Source organism: Jaculus jaculus, chromosome 13, assembly GCF_020740685.1.
Source record: "Jaculus jaculus isolate mJacJac1 chromosome 13, mJacJac1.mat.Y.cur, whole genome shotgun sequence".
Lineage (NCBI taxonomy): Eukaryota > Metazoa > Chordata > Mammalia > Rodentia > Dipodidae > Jaculus > Jaculus jaculus.
Window position 1 is genome coordinate 60,287,566 of NC_059114.1, and position 20,110 is coordinate 60,307,675.

Sequence of the window (20,110 nt, forward strand, 5' to 3'; positions counted from 1 at the left end):
CCCTGTTGTAGGTTTTCAGTGTCAAGGATGTATTCCCTCCCATGAAGTGGGCTTCCGATCAAATTAGAGGGGAGTTGGTTTCTCCCATAACATACATACCACTATTGCACCCATTGGCTTATTTGGCCTGGCTGGCCAAATATAAGGCTTGCAGTGTCCACTGTCGGGTATCTCCACTGGTGATCACTCTCTCTCCCATTGAACTGCATGCAACATGGCTTTTTCCAGCTTTCTGTTAGCTGCTCTACATGGAGGAGGTTTTCAGCTCAGCTCCAGCAGGACTTCGCAGTGACCTTACAGCCCAAGTATGTGGAGTCTTCAGCAATAGGGTTTTACCATCTATTCCTGGTGGGAAACCAAGGGCCTCAGAAATGGCCTATAATGTTTTGGGGGCATCAGGGACCTCTCTGGCCAACAACTCACTGGAAGGTATCCCATCCCTGGCACTGAAAATCTTCTAGTAACAATCAATCACTCCTGAGTGTTTTATTGCTCTCATTGCTGGCAGAAATCACCTAACCAAGAGCAACTTTTAGGGAAAAAAAAAGGTTTATTTTGGCATATAGGCCCAAGGGTAAGCTCCATGACGGCAGGGGGAAATTATGGCATAAGCAGAGGGTGGACATCACCCTCTGGCCAACATCAGGTGGACCAATAGCAACAGGAAAGTATGTCAAACACTGGCAAGGGGAAACTGGATATAATACCCATAAGCCTGCCCCCCACAACATACCACCTCCAGGAGGCATTAATTCCCAAATCTCCATCAGATGTGAACCTAGCATTCAGAACATCTAAGTTTATGGAGGACACCTGAATCAAACCCAAACATTTGACCCCTGGCCCTCATAAACTAATATCCATACATGATGTGAAATACAATACATTCAGTCCAACTTTAAACGTCCACATAGTTTTTATCAATCCCAATGTTGTTTAAATATCCCCATAGTCCAAGATCTATTAACTGAGCCATAATACTAAAACATCCTCAAAAAGCCCATAATAGCACAGAATAAACATTCACACTACAAAAGATGGCATTGGGCATAACAAAGAAATATTCAGCCAATATAAGATTTAAAACAACTAGGGTGAACATCAAACTCTGTAGCCTCAAGTCCAACAACTCTAGCCAGTGACAAATCTCCAACTCCCATTATTCTAACCAGCAACAAGTCTCTGGAATTATAATTCCGCCCCTCCAGTTAGGCTACTCACAGTCCTGGAAAACTTCATCGGGGCTGGAAGCTCTTCTTAGCAGCCATCTTGTGGTCCCAGCATCTTCACTGAGTCTTTACTACAAGCCACATTTCATCCTCATGGCCCCATGGGGTCTTCATGCAGGCATCCAGCAAACCTGCTTCACACTGCCCATGGCCATTTCCAAAACACAAGACTGTGTTGCAAACTCAATGACCTTCTCTTTTCTGAATTTCTTATACTCCAGCATCCCAGGTAGGATGCGAATTTTTTAATTCAGGGGGGGAATAAAGCCGACTTTGAAAAACAGAACACTTCTTGAGCACTCAGGCCCCTTCAAAAGAGTCTACATTCTTCCTGTTGCTCCAGTGCAGGTCAGCTAGCCCAGTCTCATGGGCTATGATCTCTCAAAAAATTTGCAGGTGAATGGGCAGCAGTTTAGGCCCAAAGATTTCATTTTTTCTGTGCCATATCCTTCTGGTCACACCAGTTCATTTCTATGCAAAGAAACCTGCACAACTTCTCAGGACCTGGGCATAACAGCAAGCTTCTCACCTAAACTGCAAGCCCAGTCCAAGCCAACCTATTTCCTGTCCTCATAAGCTAAACTTCATAGTCCATAGCTCTTGCATTCAGGTCTTTCAACTCTGACCAGAATAGTCCATCCAGTTATACTTATAGCACTGCAAAGCATCTCATAGGCCAAGATTTCAAATCTCACATTCTTCTTGCAAATCAGCTCCAAAAGGCCAAAATCACACAGTCAGGTGTCTAGAAACAATCCCACTCCTCAGTACCACTTTACTGTTGCATAAACAATATTTTCATAATGCATTTAATGTTTCTTATACTTATCAGTGGTACAATTTAATGACTGAACTTTGTGTGATACATAAAATCTTAAACAAATATGTATCTTAGAATAATCATTTTATCTCTGAATCAAAAGTATGATTTTAACTTTTAGGATTTTTTTTGAAAATTGTGCATAAGTATGTGTCAATGAGTATATAAATGTAAATGTGGGTGAGAGTGGAAAAAGAAAAAAGACTTTGGGACTGGCGTTTGCTTTTCCACCTGATTTCAAGCAGATTTTCTGTCTCTGGATCTCACCCTGCTAATAATATCTCTCTGTGTTTTTTTTTTTTTTTTTTTTTTTTTTTTTTTTTCCTGTCTTTCTGTTTTCCATACCTCGAGCTTTCAGGAAGTTTCTTCCCTCTCTAGCTTCCACCTTGTCATCGGCATGTTGGGATTACAGATGTTTGCCCTGGGAGTCTTTCATTATACGTAGGGCTGAGGGGGATCATACTTGGTATTCAGACTTGAGCTTGAGTGCTTTATCCATGGAGTGAGCTCTTTCCCAGTCCCCTGCTTTTATTCTCCTGTTGTTTTATTTATTATAGTTGATTTGTAATTTATGTATGACTACTTAACTATTTTTTATTCTATTTGTCAGAATCAAAATGTACATGAACATAATTGTCCATTTAAATATTTTTTGCACATAAAATAACTTTAAAAATATCTAAATTATTACCTAAATTACTATTACTTTTATTTGTTTATGATCCATTAATGTCTCTAGATGAAGTTCATGTGCCCCCTTATACACCCCAACATCTCTCTGGTTTAAACTGCATGAATAAGTCTCACAGAAAACTGGCTCATGGGTTGATGAAAATCAGAACTGTAATACAGCATTTATAAATGTACATGAAGTTAGTTTCAACCCATTTATTTGTTATATGAATGCACTAAGGATGATTAAAAAGTACAGAGAAACAGGGATATTTGTGAGTGCCAAAGACAGAATCAGTCACTTTCTTCAGATAAGGACATGTTGTCTGTCATATTATTGTAAACTATATATTAGAGGAGGCCAGTTGATTTCACACAAGTCATATAATGTGTCTCTCCCATACATTAATTAGTGAGATAACAAACTTGGCAAATGCCTGAAAATGCGGAAGAGATTTTTAACGCTATTCTTTATAGAGTCAGTCTTCTATCAAGGATCTACTAGGCAGGTTATAGCTTGTGTCATCGCAGCGCTCCTTCGCTGGCCTGCAGTGGGGGCAGGAGCTCGCCAGTGGTATCCAGAGCAGATTATAGGGTGACCTACTCCAGAACTTTTCTACCCATCCTCATTTTGAGCTGGGGTCTCTTACTGATAATTGGTGCTTTTCATAAGCTCAGGAAATTCTACGGTTTCTGCTCCCCTTTAGGGGACTGGAGATACAGGTGCATGTTGTTGCTACACAACTGTTTAGTTGGGATCTGGAGATTCAAAGTTGGACAGGTTTGGCCAGCTCTAGTTCCCATGCTTGTACAGAAAATTAATTTAAATGCTAAGCTATCTCCCTTGTCCACTTATTTTTAGATTAACATTAGAAGTACATGTGTTTCTGTACTATCATTCCAGTGTCACCATATTACATATCTGTGTTTTATTTTATTAGTGAATTTTGCATGTTCCTAGGTTTAATGTCAATACCTCAATCCTTTGGTCTAAGCTTGAAGGGCTACATTTATCACTTCTTGTAAGGCAGGTCTATTGTTGCTAACCTGCTCAGACATTGTCGGGAAAGTATTTTTCTGTCCTTCATTTTGAAGGACAATTCTATTTGATGTAATATTTTTGGTTGGCTGCTTTTTCTTTTTACAGTTTGGTTATACCATCTCAGTCACTTCAAGACTGTAAGGTTTCTCCAGAGAAATCATCGATCTTGTTATGATTTAGGACAAGGCATGGTTCTCTTGGAAATTTTCCTCTGCTTTTAAGTTTTGATAATTTGAGTAAAATTTTTCATCGGGTGTACCTTGTTGCAGATGCATTGGGCAAATATGAATGTCAATTTTCTTTCCCAGTTTTGAGGACCTTTGGTTCATTATTCATTTAAATATGTGTCCCCTCTTTTTTTTCTTAAATTATTTATTGTTTGGAAGGAGACACACACAGAGAGAGAAAGAGAATGAAGAGAGAGGTAATGGGTACACCAGGACCTCTTGCCACTGCAAATGAACTCCAGATATCTGTGACACTTTGTGCATCTGGCTTTACATGGGTATTGGGAAATTGAATCCAAACAGTCAGGCTTTGCAAGAAAGTGCTGAGCCATCTCTCCAGACCTCTTCCTTTTATTCCTGGACTTCCATGAATCATTAAATATTTCTCTTGATGGCTTCTATCATCTGTTACTATTTCTTTATTTTTCTTCCTCTGTCTAGATAATTTCCCATAAGTAATCTTTGAGTTCCTTGATTTTGGATTTTCTGGTTGATTAAGTCTGATGTCAAATGCCTATAGTTAATTTCCACTTCTTGTTTTGCACTTTCAGCTCCAGAATTCCAGTTCATTTTTTTAAACATTTACTTATTTAAGAGAAAGAAAGAGGCAGATAGAGAGAAAAAGAGCACAGCAGTCTCTAGCCACTGCAAATAAAGTGTGCCATCTTCTGCATCTGGCTTAGGTAAGTACTGGGGAATCAAACCTGGGTCCTTAGATTTCACAGGCAAGCTCCTTAACCACTAAGCCAACTCTCCAGCCTCCAGTTCATTTTTTAAAGACATAATTTTTTATCTCATTGTTAGTGATGTTATTTTCTTTATGAATTGTTTTCCTGATCTAATTTGAATTTGTATGTTCTCTAGTAACTTACAGGGCCTATAAAAGATGGTTATTTTAAATGTTTTTCAGATAACTCATGTTTCCATATTTTTTGACTGATTTTATTCCTTTAATTGCAGCACGTTTCTCTTAGTTTGTGTCTTCTGTAGTTCTGCATTTGTATTTACACGCTTGCAGAAGCAGCCACCTTCTCAGTCTGAATTCAGCAGCCAGTACAACCAGTCTGGGCAGTGAGTATTGGTGCTTTTTGTACCATTCCTGGGAACACACTCTCAATGGAGTTATGTGTGTGAACTAAGACATTCATTTTATTTTTTTTAAATGAGATTAAGAGTGTACATAATCTCCCACATGTGACTATTGTAACACTGGTTACAACATCTCCATCACAATAAATTCCCCCATTTGCTGGGGACAAGCCTTGTATGGTGTGCTTTCTCCCTGCCTCACTGAGCCTACAACATGGCCTGCTCCTGTCCCTTTTTCTTATCTACTTTCTAATGTTCAGACATCTTATTTTTATTGTGTTTTGTTTTCATTTCCTCAACACTCCATGTGGTAAAATAGAAAGTGTTTACTCGGGCAGTGTCCAAGAGACTAGAGATAGTCTGCTCTCTCTTCCTCTCCTAGGGAAAGGTATAAGCCCTTTTCATCTCTTTCAGTGATGAGTGGTAGTTTTGGGGATCAGAATTAACATTGGGATCTTCATTTTGATTTCAATGTGACTACTCTCGGTTTTATATTTGCCTTTAGTAGATTTTAAATAGATTTTTAGATATAGCATAGATGATGTTTGCTTTAGATATCATTTTTACATTGTGTTTCTATGAGAAATAAAGGGTGTTGTTTTTATTATTCCATCATAATCCTCAGTGAAGTTTCTTTTGATTTAATCTTGTCTTTACATCTTCTAGAATTATATAAAGTAAATATTTGTTATGTAAGCCACCCTGTCTATGTTTTGTTTAAGTAGCAAGAACCGACTAAGACACTAGGTTTAGATGCTTTCTGAAGAAAATAACTAAATGTATTACTGTAAAAGATGAGTGACTCTGCTTCATTTGTGACCAGTAACCTCCTATTATTAGAAACTATGGGTCAAATAGTAGATTCATGTTTACCTCTGTAAGACTCTAATCTTTACGTGAACTTTGTATTCACTTACGTAGTGCATGAGAGTCCTAGTACATGCTTTCTGGGTACTGATGACACATCAAGTGCATTTTATTTTATCAACTGCAATAAAAGTGTAGAGTCAGTTTGCTATGCTATGAATTTACATTTGTTTCTCTAATGTCTAATGGAGTGAACATATTTTCCCATTTTTTGTTTTATATTCATATATATTCTGATGATATATCAACTCAAGTTTTTGCTAGTTTCAGTGAGAGTTATTTTGTTTTATTTTCTTATTTGATTTTGAGAGGTACTGATATATCATAAAAACTCATAATTTTTCCATTGCATGCATTAAACATATTTTTCTACACATCTTTTCAAAAGATGTGGTAAAACCTAATGTATTTTAAAGAATCATTTTATTGTTTTATCTATATACTTTTTACCTTACACTGGCAAATGCTTTTGCTATAGCACACACAAACACATGCACATATATACAATTGGAAATACAAGGTTTATGTCTGTTGTCATGCTGCTTGTCTTTAAAGAAGAGTAGATCAATGATTGGTACTCAAAGGTCGTACTCCTTGCCTACACAGAGATGCTCACATTTTATCCAATCCAACCACAGGCAAATAATAATACATCTTAGTACAAGTACTGCTTTGCCTCAGAATTTATGTAACCACTTCATTACTGCTTACTTAATAATCTCATTTTTATCTTTTCTAAATGAGATAACACAATTTCATTTTTTACTGAGTTTTATGTTGTTCATGATAAAAGTTCATAAAAGATTATTCCTTGACATTACTTACTTAAAAACTTGACCTTTCTTTTCTGAATTAAATTTCTACTTGATTGTGGCATTTTCAAATTGATTTCTCAGAAGTTAATTGACTTGATGAAAGCTTAAATTAGTTTTGATATATTGGAAGCACTTAGAAAAATGTTTTTCCTTTCTTAAATACTCAGTATTTATCTTTTAAATGAAGTTAGAAGCATGTTTCAAAAGGATCAAATTATATCTATGGCTTAAATTGTATTTAGAGAATTAAATCATGTTATTAATCCTATTTTTTTACACTCAAATTAATCATAAAATAATGACCATGGAGCTCATACCAGGAGATGTCAACTCCAACATCTATGATCTGGATGGGGCATGATGGGTAATGGGACACCAGTGACTTTCAGAAAAAAAGAAAGAAGTGTGAACAGAATCAGTGCTGGAAGACATTTTAAAGTTTTTTTTTTTTTTCTACTGAAGTTTATGATTAAGAGCAATTATACAAACAAGTAGCTATAAATTTACATGGCTTTATTTATTGTAGTCTACATGATGGAGTGGCAGTCCATTTTAAACACTATCAAACAGTTGCACTGTTGATCAAAAATGTTTCCTTCATATACATTTAAATCATGAGGTATACTTACACTTAGTTCATTATTCAAGAGAAATTTTTAAAATTCAGAGTAATTATCCACCTTACATGCTGTCACCAGTGGAGAAAGAAGTTAGACTTTTCTTAATAATGCTGTCTCTTCTTAGTCTAAAAACAGGCAACGTCAAGAATTATACCCAAATAAGTACCTCAGATTGTAAATATGAATATTATGATAATAGATGAAACAATATTGGGAGGGAATGAGAACTAAAGCTCAGCTAAAGGGTGAGATCTTGTCTCTAAGCAAGCCAACACAAACACCCCAAAAAGCATAAAAGGGAAATTAGGAAAGCATAATTAATTGATATTAACATGGAATAAAGGTGATAAGCAAAGAGAGGACCAGAAAATTGTGTATAAATATCTGTACTCATAACACTCATCAAGATAAATGAAAGTTAGTTGGGTAATTAGGGAGTCAGGTAAAGACAAACTTTTATTTTTGTTTTTTTGAGATAGGGTCTTGCTCTAGCCCAGCTGACCTGGAATTCACTATGTAGTTTCAGAGTGGCCTTGAACTCACAGTGATCCTCCTACCTGTCTCTTGAGTGCTTAGATTAAAGGCATGGGCCACCATGCATGGCTAGAAACTTTTAATATACATGGAATCATGATCAATAATTAGAGAATATACAAGCAGAGAAGAAAATTACAGATACTGATACAGTACCACATCTAAAAAAGAGTATTATTAATCTATGTAAAAGTCCACAAATAAGAGAATTGTGACTGCCTGACTTAAGATTTTTTTTATTTAACTCTACTGAAGCCAAAGCTACTCCCAAACTTTAAATTACATGAGTTAACATATTGATAATACCATTTTTCTCAAATAACATTGAGTCAAGTCTACTAATCCACACAAGGAATTCTTATCTTTGTTTCCATATAAAAGTACATGAGGCCATTTTATTCATCTAAATGGCTAATGTAAAATCACATGATCTTAACAAATAAAATGGTTTACAGAATTATTATGGGTAAAGGCGCATTACAAAAATATTTTCAGAAAAAATGTTAAAGGACAAAGGGTGATATGTAAACTGCTTTTGTTTGCTGTTGCTAAATGCATTTAAGTTTTTTCTATATTCTGTATCAGAAATATTTTAGAAACATAACCATGCAGGCAATGGACAGCATTGTTAACAATATGTCTTGCTCATTTTATAAAATGATACATGTTACAAGCACATTGAAAGTTCCTTATGTAAAAGAAACAAGGTATTGTTTAATATGCCCTATGGTGAATATCTGATGAATCTATTACAATTACATGACCATATAATTTTCCCCATTATTAACTCCACACTTACACATTTAATAATAGTGAACTGAGACAGGGAGTAAAGAGTGAGTTAACTATTAATTATATGTCTGCAGTCTCTGTATAGAAGTTGAGTGCATTAGAAGTGTGTTGCATCACATTTCCATTATTCTCTGCCAGAGGTGGACATGACTATGAGGAGTAACATAAATGACAAATTTGAGTAGATTTTTGTTTAAATTTTTTTTATTTATTTGCAAACAGAGAGAGAGAGAGAGGGAGAGAGAAGAAAGACAGAAAGGATGAGCACATTAGGACCTCTTGCTACTGTAAACAAACTCCAGATGCATATGCTATTTTTTTCTAGTTTTGTGAGGTAGGGTCTCACTCTAGTCCAGACTGGCCTTGAACACAGAGTGAACTACCTATGTCTGCCTCCCAGTGCTAGGATTAACGATGTGTGCCATCACATCTGACGTCTGGAATTCGTATTTTTTAAAACTTTTTTTTTTTTTTCGCAAGCAGAGAGCGATCGAGAGGAGAGACACACAGAGAGAGAACAGGAGTAGCAGGACCTCCAGCCCAGCCACTGCAAACAAACTTCAGATGCATGTACATCCTTGTACAGCCTCCTTGTACATCTGGCTTCACGTGGGTACTGGGGCTTTGAACCTGGGTCATTAGGCTTTGTAGGCAAGCACCTTAACTGCTGAGCCATCTCCCCAGCTTGACTAAATTCTTTAACAAGTTGAAAGATAATATTTTACCTATTTAACTTTTGAAAATCATTCAAACAATTTTTTTTTTTGTTTTTTTGAGGTAGGGCCTCACTCTGGCCCAGGCTGACCTGGAATTCACTAAGTAGTTTCAGGGTGTCCTTGAACTGATGGTGATCCTCCTACCTCTGCATCCTGAGTGCTGGGATTAAAGGCATGACCCACCACGCCTGGCTTTCAAACAAAATTTTCCTTATCGCTAATTTACTTAAAATTATATAAGACTCACCCTGATATTTTCATGTCAATAACTCTAAGATAAACCATCTAACAGTAGATGTGATATTTAATATTCATGATTTCATGTTTCTATTCTTAAAATTAGATACACTACATAATGATTTTTCACTTTGAGTGGAGTAAGAATACTTAAAAATTTTGGAACTTAAAATCTGATTAAATTAATGGCTTCACTTGTCTTTTGTCTGCTAAGTGGAAGTTCTCATCAAAGCAAATCTTCTGAAAATAGTCTTGCTTATGTGGCTATGTGCACAAGTCAATGATGTTTAGTGAAGGTATGGAGTTATGCAACCATTACACAATCAGCTTTAGGAGATATCATCACTCCAATGGAATCCTTATATCCATCTGTAGTTGCCTCCTTCATCCCTCCTCCCTCATCCAGGTCCACACTCTCAATGTGATGCTCCTGTTTGATCTACATATGGACTAGTTAGGGCTTGGGAGATAGCACAGTGATTAACGGAACTTGTTTGCAAAGCATGCTAGCCCTAGGTTCAATTCCCTAGCCATCCATGTAAATCTAGGTGGACATTTGTTTGCAGCAGCAAGAGACCCTGGCATACACACACACACACACACACACACACACACACACACACACAATAAATAAATAAAATTTTAAAATGGATTTGTTATGTGTCTGTATCAATTGTTTAGATCTTCTGGCTTTAATTTTGGTAGGTCATATGCTTCTAAGTTTTCCTGCTTTTTGCAATTCACATTTTCAAATTATTCTATAATGATATTCTGGATTTCAAATTATTATTATTATTGCAATTACTTATTTTTAAACTCTAATTTTATTAATTTGGGTCTTATTCTCCCTTTTGGGGGTTCCTGTGGATAGGCTATTTGTCAATCTTGCTAATCTAACCAGATGCACCCATTCTCTCTTTCTGTCAGTCTTCCTCTCTCTCTCCTTATAAAAACAAACAAAAACAAAACAAAACAACAACATCAAAAACAAACAAACAAGCAAAAAACAGCATGCCTTTAATACCAGCACTCAGGAGGCAGAGTTAGGAGGATGTCTGAGAGTTCAAGGCCACTCTGAGACTATATAGTGAAATCCAGGTTAGCCTTAACTAGTGAGACCTTACCTCAAAAAAAAAAAAAAAAAAAAAAAACCCAACAACAACATTTTGTAGACTAATTCTATCTGTTGTTCTTTTAATATCTGTTTCATAAATTTCTGCCCTACTAATTACTTCTTGCTATCTGCCACATGTGGATATGGCTTCTTGTTTTTCTAGAGCCCTGAGGCATATCATTAGCTTATTTGCTTGTGATGTCTGGTTTTTAATGTCTGCTCACTGCTATGAGCTTTTCTCATGGTACTGCCATGGCTACATCCCAGAGGATCGGGTAGCTTGTAGTACCATTTTCATTTGAATGTAGGATTTTCCCCTTTACTCTCCACTTTCTTTATTCTAAACTCTATTGTTAAGTTTCTAAGTATTTGTGTATTTCATGGTGTGAATCTTGTCATTTATTTCTAGGTCTATTACACTGTGGTCTGATTAGATGTAGAAGATTATTTCGATATCCTCTGTTTTTGTTAAGACTTGCTTTTTACCTACATTGTTATCAAGTTTTAAGAAGGACCTATGTATCAACAAGAATGTATATTCTCTATCTGTTGGTTGTGTTGTTCAGTAGGTATATGTTTAATCCAGCCATTCTATGGCATGGTGTACCTCTGAAGTGCTTTTATGCTGATTCAGCTTGTAAGACCTCCAGGTAGGAAAGTGGAGTATTGAATCACAAGCATTACTATTGTGTTAGGTTACACGTTGCCATTTATGCTCTTATTACACTTGCTTTTTCAAATCAAGAGCCCTGGTATTGGGTGTACAAATATCTATAAAATTTCAAAAAGGCTACATAAATATTCACAATATAAATATCACAATCAATGCTGTTGGTGTGGTGGTTTGATTCAGGTGTCCCACATAAGCTTAGGTGTTCTGAATGCTAGGTTCCCAGCTGATAGATATTTGGGAATTAACACCTCTTAGATGCAGTGTATTGTTGGGGGCAGGCTTATGGGTTTTATAACCAGTTTCCCCTTGCCAGTGTTTGGCACACTCTCCTGCTGCTATTTCCCTCTTTATGGTGCCCAGGGAGTGATATCCACATGCTGCTCATGTTGCCATTTTCCCCTGCCATAATGGAGCTTCCCCCCAAGTCTTTAAGCCAAAATAACCCCCCGCCCAAGCTTCTCTTGGTTAGGTGATTTTTGCCAGCAACACAAACCCCAACAGTACAGTTGGTACCAAGGAGTGGGATTGCTACTAGACACCTGACTGTGTGGCTTTGGCCTTTTGGAGCTGGTTTTCAAGAGGAATGTGGAAGGATTTGAAACTTTGGCCTAAGAGACGCCTTGTAGTGCTACAAATACAGCCTGATGGACTATTCTGGTCAGAGTGGTCAGAGTCAAAAGACCTGAATACAGTAAGAACTACGGCCTGTGAGGTTGGTCTTATGAGGGTGAGAGTGAGCTTTGCCTGGACTGGGCTAGGAGCAGTTTGCCTGAGAGGCTTGATGTTATCTTCATATCCTGAGGACTTGTGTAGGGTTGCATTGCATAGAAACAGGCTGATGTGAGCAGAGTGATATTGCACAGAAATGAAATCTTTGGGCTGAAACTTCTGCCCATTCAGCTATAATTATATGAAAGATTACAACCTTTGAGATTGGGCCAGCTGACCTGCATTGGGGTAACAGGAAGAATGTAGACTCTTCCAAAGGGAGCTTCCTGTTCTTCAAGTATTCCCCACTTTATTTCCCCCGGGGTTAACAAATTGTCACCCCAGCTGATATTGTGGTGTATGGGAAAAGCAGAAAAGAGAGGATCATTGAGTTTGCAGTATTTTGAAAATTGCCATGGGTATTGTGAAGCAGGTTTGCTGGAAACCTGCATGGAGACCCAATGGAGCTGTGAGGATGGACCGTGGGTTGCAGTGGAGACCCATTGGAGATGTGGGGACCACGACATGGCTGCTAAGGAAAGCTGCCTGCCAGGAATGAAGTTATCCAGGACTGTAAGTAGCCTCGCTGGGTGGTGGGGGTGGGGGGAAATTAGAACTGCAGATACTTGTTGCTGGTTAGAATTATCAGACTTGGAGATTTGTCACTGACTAGAGTTTTTGGACTTGGATTTGGAGCTGCAGAGTTTGATGTTTCCCTGCTTTAAATCTTATATTGGCTGAATATTTCTTTGCTATCCCTAATGCCATGTTTTTTTTTTCAGTGTGAAACAAACAATTCTGTGTCATTATGGGCTTGGGGGGATTTTTTGGTACTATGGCTTAGTTAAAAGACTTTGTATTATGGGACTGGAGCGATGACTTAGCAGTTAAGGCACTTGCCTGTAAAGCCTAAGGACCCAGGTTCAATTCCCCAGTACCCAGATAAGCCAGATGCACATGCATTTGCAGTGGCTAGAGGTCCTGCCATAACCAATCTCTCTCTCTCATAAATAAAAAAAAAAATTAAACACAGACCTTGGGTTATGGGGATGTTTGAACATCACTGGGATTGATTAAAAAAAAAAAAAAAAGAACCTACAGAGACTTTTAAAATTGGACTTAATGCACTGGTTTTTTTTTGTTGTTGTTGTTTTGTTTTGTTTGTTTTTTTGTTTTAGTTTTTTGAGATAGGGTCTCACTCTGGTCCAGGCTGAACTGGAATTAACTATGTAGTCTCCAGGTGGCCTCAAACTCTCAGAAATCCTCCTACCTCTGCCTCCCAAGTTGGGATTAAAGGTGTGTGCCACCATGCCCTGCTTGAATGCATTGTATTTTACATCACCTATGGTTATCAGTTTATCATTTTCCCCAGCCATCATGGAGCTTCCCCTTAAGTCTGCAAGCCAAAATAAACCTTTTTTTTTTCCCCCACAAACTTCTCTTGGTTGGGTGATTTCTGCCAACAATGTGAACCTGACTGCAACACTTAGTTAACTCTTCTCTGTATTAGTATGTAGTGGCCCTCTTTATCTCTCCTGACTAAATTTGGTTTTGTTTGCACAGTGAGAAGATAGCTTACAGAATGGCAGGAAAGCTTTTTAAGCTATATGTCAGGCAGAGGGTCCGTACCCAAAATATATTAAAAAAAAAAAAGGAAAGCAAGAATTAAGCAGGAGAACAACCAGTAAATGGATCAGTGAACAGAAAAGACAGCTCCCAAAGATGAAATATTGATATCCAATAAATAAAAAAGTGTTCAACATCCTTAGTCAGCAGAGAAATGCACATTAAGACTACTTTGCAATTTCATATCATTCCAGTCAGAATTGCTATTATTAAGAAAACAGGTGACAACAACTGTTGGCAAAGGTGTGAGGAAAGAAGGACCCTGATTCACCGTTAGTGGGAAGGTGAACTGAGGCAGACAGTATGGAAGTCAGTGTGGAGGCACCTCTAACGGACCAAATGCGGGACTGCCATATAACCCTGCTACACATTCCTGGGCACACATCACAAGCACTCTGTAGCTCACACAGAGATACCTCCACATCCATGTTCTTTTGGTTATTGCTGCTCTATTCGCAATAGCGCTGGCCTCGGTGTGCATCAACACTTAATTAAATCAAGAAAATGTAGTGCATATAAGCAATGGATTTTATTCAGCCACAAAGAAAAATATAATTATGAAAAATTCAGGAAAGTTGGAAAGAACTGGAAAGTGCCATATTAAATGAGCTATCCCAGATTCAGAAAGACAAATACTGCATGATGTCTCTCAAATGTGAGTTCAGTTCCTAAGTTTTATGTGTTTTTATGTGAGAATATGGACAGAAGTCATTAAAGTAGAAAGAGGACCATGAGAGGGGCAGAAAAGTCATTAAGGAGTGGGAGACTGAGGGTAACACATGACATGAAAGTGGGAAAGGCATGCAAGAGTACAAGTGGGAAAGAGGAATGAGATAGGGAAAAGAAAGAGGCAACCAATACTTAATTTTATGAAAATTCCACATGGAAATCTATTCATCTGTTTGCTAAAGAATCTTTAAAAATTTGAAAACTCTCAAGTATTAAATTATAAAGTTGACTTGTGGTTATGGAATCACACAGTGTGACATCCTGAACATTTTGCTACATGCAGTATGTCTTGCAGGCGGGGGTATATGTGGGATTGAACTCAGGTCTCTTGGTGCTCAAAGAAGTGCTCTGCCACCAATTCGTAACTCTATCCCTCTGTTGGCATGCTTTTCATTTTGAAATGCTGTCACCCTCATTTGCCCAAGCCGATCCTGAGTATCTGCTATTACAGGCCTGCAAAACTACACCCAGCTAGCAGTACAATGTTTTGAGGCTTAATACTTTGCTGCCAGCATACATCATTGTTATTCAATATATATTAATGCATTATCTCCCTTTTTATTTCACTAAGAACATAATATATTGTACTAAAATATTTTATTTATCTATTTACACAATAATATAAATTTAGGGTTGTTCAACTTTTGGTTACTATGTATGTTGCCATGAAATTTTGAAATATATCTTAGTATGTTCTTTCTTTCTTTCCTAATCTCTTTCTGAGCATTTGTTTTTCATTCTGTCTTTTTTCTTCTCTTCTTCCCTCACTCTACTTCCCTTTCTCCCTTCTCTTTTATTTTTTATTTTTTCTGGAGGAAATAAGACTCATACATAACATGAAATCATCATCTTATACAATAAAACTCTATTAAAAATAAAAATGGAGCAAAATAGAACAATGTATAGTTTTACAATCACTTTGTCACATAGTGAAGGTTCAAAAAGTCATTTTCCTATGATGGAAAATGGAATTTCAAAGGGGATAGCAAGGGGGGGAGGGAGGATATTACCATGGGATATTTTTTATACTCATGGGAAATATTAATAAAAATTGAGAAAAAAAAGAAAGAAAGAAAAAATAGTCTTTTTTCAAAATATATAGCATTTTAGCACTTTACCAGCATTAATAAAATTGTTTCATATCCTGTTAATTACAGCATTTTGTGTCCCTTTGGTTGTAGATGTATTGATTGTATACTGATATGCCACTCTGGTTTGAATTTCCATGTTCCTCATGACTAAGCTGAGCACTATTTCACATACTTATTAATCCTTCCTGAATCTCTGGTAAAATTTCTGTTTAAATATCCCAGACTTTGAGGTTTTTTTGTGTGTTAAAATTGTACTATAAGTGTCAATTGCAAATAATTCTTCCAGTTCTACAACTTGCTCCTTTGGATTAATGTTCCTGGGAGATGTAAACAAGTGCATATTACCCCAATATTTAATGGTAAGATTTCCAGCCAAGTTCAGCTGGGTGTGCCAGTGAATTTACAGAGATTACTCAGAGGAACATGTGTGGAGTTGAGGCTACATTGGAAAGTCCTTTGGGCTACTTGTAGGCTTTGGCACAGGCAGAGCTCCACCTATGGTAATTTTTTACCTCTTAGTTCAATGCAGGAAGAGAGGAGCCACCTGAGGAACTCAAGGACTGTGATCCCCAAGAGCCCAGTAACCCTCCCCCATCCCTACACTAGGGAATGTTAATTCTAACCAGCCTGATCTTGGGAGGAGCTCCTGAGGATGATTACAGGTGCTCTGGTTCCAGGTAGTGATTGATATTCATGTCTGACCTGGAGGAAACAGGTACACAGTGTCTTTATTTCCCTATACTGTTTTCCTGAGGAACATAGTCCTATAGGTTGCACTTTGGTTTTGGTTTTGGGTTGATGCATTTGTTCCCACCTAAAAATAAAGCTTTGTTTTTTTCTATTTTAATTTAGAACATTTATTGTTTTGTTTCTTAAATTTAGTTCTATAGTCAATTTTCAGTTTCTAATTCAATGTAGACCTAAGAGTCTTAAATTAATATATATAATTGCTTTGATAAAATATAACCTATTCCTTGAATTACCTGGATATTAAAATTAAAACACTACTTATCTGATTCTTTGATCACTGTGCCATTAGAGAAAAAAATTGTTATTGGGTTAAGTCCTTGAACTTTTTAATCTCTTTCTCAACATCATTTAGGCCATCCTGTCATTTGAACTTTCATTTATATTATAGGTTATCAGTTCTTCAAAACAAAACACTTTGTGTTAGTTTAGCAGGAATTTTGTTAGATTTATTAACCAATTTGACATTGATGACTACCTTTCCATCTTGACAATAGTGAGCACTCTGCCATAGACAAGTAATGTCTATTTAATTTAATGACTAATTTTCTTTCCAATAATTGCACTTGGATCAAAAATATTAAAGAGGTATGAAACATACTGTTGCTAGTTTATGGGAGAATATTGAATTTACATTTTAAGTGTTATATGAAATACATTGGTCATTTATTATAGTTTGATTATCTATGAATTTATTACATTTCTCCATATCTTTTTTAATGTATGGAAACATTTATTGAATCATGGCAATATAGTTGAAGAAATTCTCAAATTACAAAAGAAACATCTTTTACTTTCTTTTAAACTTCAGTTTCATACTTTTAATGATAAATCACTTTATATGGGTGCACATGCAACAGACATGTCATCAAGATGCATCCAGTACACAAAAGGGGAAGAAATGGTAAGAAAATGATTTTGCAAAAGTTCCCATGAGTTGTGCATGGTGCTTGAATCACCCAACTTTTCTTTCTTTTTTTTGCCTATTTTTCTTTTTTAATTACTTTTGTACTCAGTGAATTCAGTCAAGTTGGTACCATGGTTAGCCTCCTCACTGACTGTCCCCTGGTGCAGGGACCCTCCTTGTTGTGGAATATGGGTTTTGTATTGTGGGGTTAGCCATCAATTATGAGTAGGAGGCAATGTCCCTGTGTACCATGACCCAACATGTGGCTTTGACATTCTTTCTGCCCCCTCGTGTTTAAAAGTGAGCTGTTCAGTTTCCAGGAGTTTGTTTGTTTTCTCTGAGTTTGGTTATCGTGATCTGCTTCTTATATACACTTGAGGTTGACTATTTGATTCTTTTGTGTGGATAATTTCCTGAAATATTCTCTGTAGGTTTGGTTTTCTGTTCATATAGCTGTAAGGCTGAGTTTTGTCACGGAAAGTTTTTCTTTCACCATCTATTATGAGAGATACTTTTGCTGGGTAGAGTAATCTGGGTCGGAAGCCATAGGTTCTTGATGCTTCTTGGAATTCATCCTTGCATTTCTTTATGCATGTCTTCATTTAGCTTAGCTAGCTGATTTTTGAGGTCACCTGTTTTGGTCATCTTTTTTTTTTTCACTCCTTTCATAACCTTTAACTGTCTTTGGATCCCTTCCATTTTCTTATCTAGATCTAGTCTAGTGCTAACAGCATCCACATGATTACCAGTCCTTTGTTACTTTTCTTCAAGTTCTATTATTAGCTTGGTCAGGGTTGCATTGCTCATAACTTCATTTTGGAGTTCTAATCCTAATGTCTCTCCTATGTTTTGATTGGAGACATCCATTGTAGGACTGGGCAATCTTATTGGATTTACTTGCATTTCATTTTTCATGTTATTCCTTTTGCGCTGTGGTCTGCCCATCACAGTGTAGGGGCAGGGAGAGTGGGACTGAGGTTGTGGTGGGTTGGGGGAGTGGTACGGCTTTCACATGGGGCAGGGGGAGCAGGTGGCTTTGCCATGGGGTGGAGGAGTGAGGGGCTTTGGCACAGAAAGCAGAGTGAATGGGACAGAGGAAGGAGGGGCTTTGGCAGGGGAGAACTATGCTGGCTTGTTTCAGCTTGCCTGCAATTAGTGCAGGAAGAAGCTGAGGCTGGATCTATGGCTAGGGTGGCTCCTTGAGGGGATTGGAGGCCTGGTGGACTACTCAGAACTTGGGAATCAGCTAATTTCCTTTTTTGTCCCTCCGCAACCTCCCACTGGAGGTCTAGTAGAGATTGCTTTCCCCTAAAAGTCCCAGTGAACCCTTAATATCTTACCTATTCCTTCCCTGGGGAGGTGTGACGTGGTTAGGCAGATGCAATCTTGACTGGAAGTCTCATTCCTCCATACCTTGAAGACAGAGACACTTAGGCCCCCTCTTTTTTTTCTGAGCTCTCTTTTCAAGTGTTACATATATTAATGGAAAATAGAGGTGATTTCTCCATTTCAATAACAGAACAAATGTTTTTACTGTTTCATATATTAAAGGCCATCACTTCAATATAACAAAGTCAGGGTCAGGGAAATGGTTCAATCAGTAAAGTGCTTGCCTTACAAGCATGAATACCTGATCCCTACTACATATGTAAAAATGCCAGATAAGTGAAACACCAGTAATGCAGTGCTCAGACAGCAGAAACAGACCATTCTTACATCTACCTTGTTAGCTAGTCTATTCTAATAGATGAGCTTCAGGTTCAGTGAGAGACCCTTTCTCAAAGGAGGTGGCTAGTGTTTCTAAGGAATGACCTCCATGTGCACATGCACACACATTACACACACATTGTGATGGTTCAGTTTTGTTGTCAATTTATATGGTTAGGAATGCACAGATATTTCTGTTGGGTAGGTTTCTGATGTTGCTTCCAGGAAGGAGTAATTGAAGGGGAAGTCCTTCCTCCAGAGCAATCCCATTTCCTTCAATGGCAGACCCTCCCAGAGGTCCCTTGATCTAAGGAAACTCTGGGATAAAAGAACCTTTTCTGCCCACTGGGTTGCCAGGGCTGCTTGCTGCCTTCCAGCATGGACTGGAGGCCAGTGGCTCTCTAGGAAGCCTTTAGGCCTTCAGTGTTGGATTCAGGAATGCTGAGGCATCCAGCCTTGCATGACTGAGCAGACTGGGTTCCTTGACTCTCCAGCCTACAGACTGCTGTTATTGGACTGCAGTAAACTAAACTAATAAATCCCCTGTTAAAACAATTCATTCTATAGGTTCTGTTCCTCTAAATAACCCCACCTAATACACACATATACACAAGCAAAACAATCAACATCTCCATGGTAAAGATCAGGATCATTTGCAATGGCCCATGAAAGACAGGCTGTCTAATTTCAGACTTCTTATCCTGGAGCACATCTCACATTAAGTGAAGACTTGACCTGATGATTAGATGGTCATCATGCCTTCCTGTGGAATTAAAATATATCAGTTATAAATAATGGTATTGCCATAGCTGCTACCTCTATAAAGTGTCCTTTACCTCTGACCCAAGCATATCATGTATTTTTTTTCTAGTCTCCATGGAATTGTGACTGAACTTGTTAGTTTTTCACTACTGTGAAATCCCCTAAACTTCATTTTTCTTTCTTTAACCACCAATTTCTGTTTATATACTTGAAGAAAAGACATTGTTTATTATTGTTGAATTTTTAAAATTAATTTCTAAAAGAATAACAATAAATAGAAACTTGGTATGTCCTCTAAAACTGAGAAAGACATGTATTTTGAATTACATAATGGTCATAGAGGAAACAAGTTTGATGCCATGTGTGATATGTAGTTTTTCTCTCTG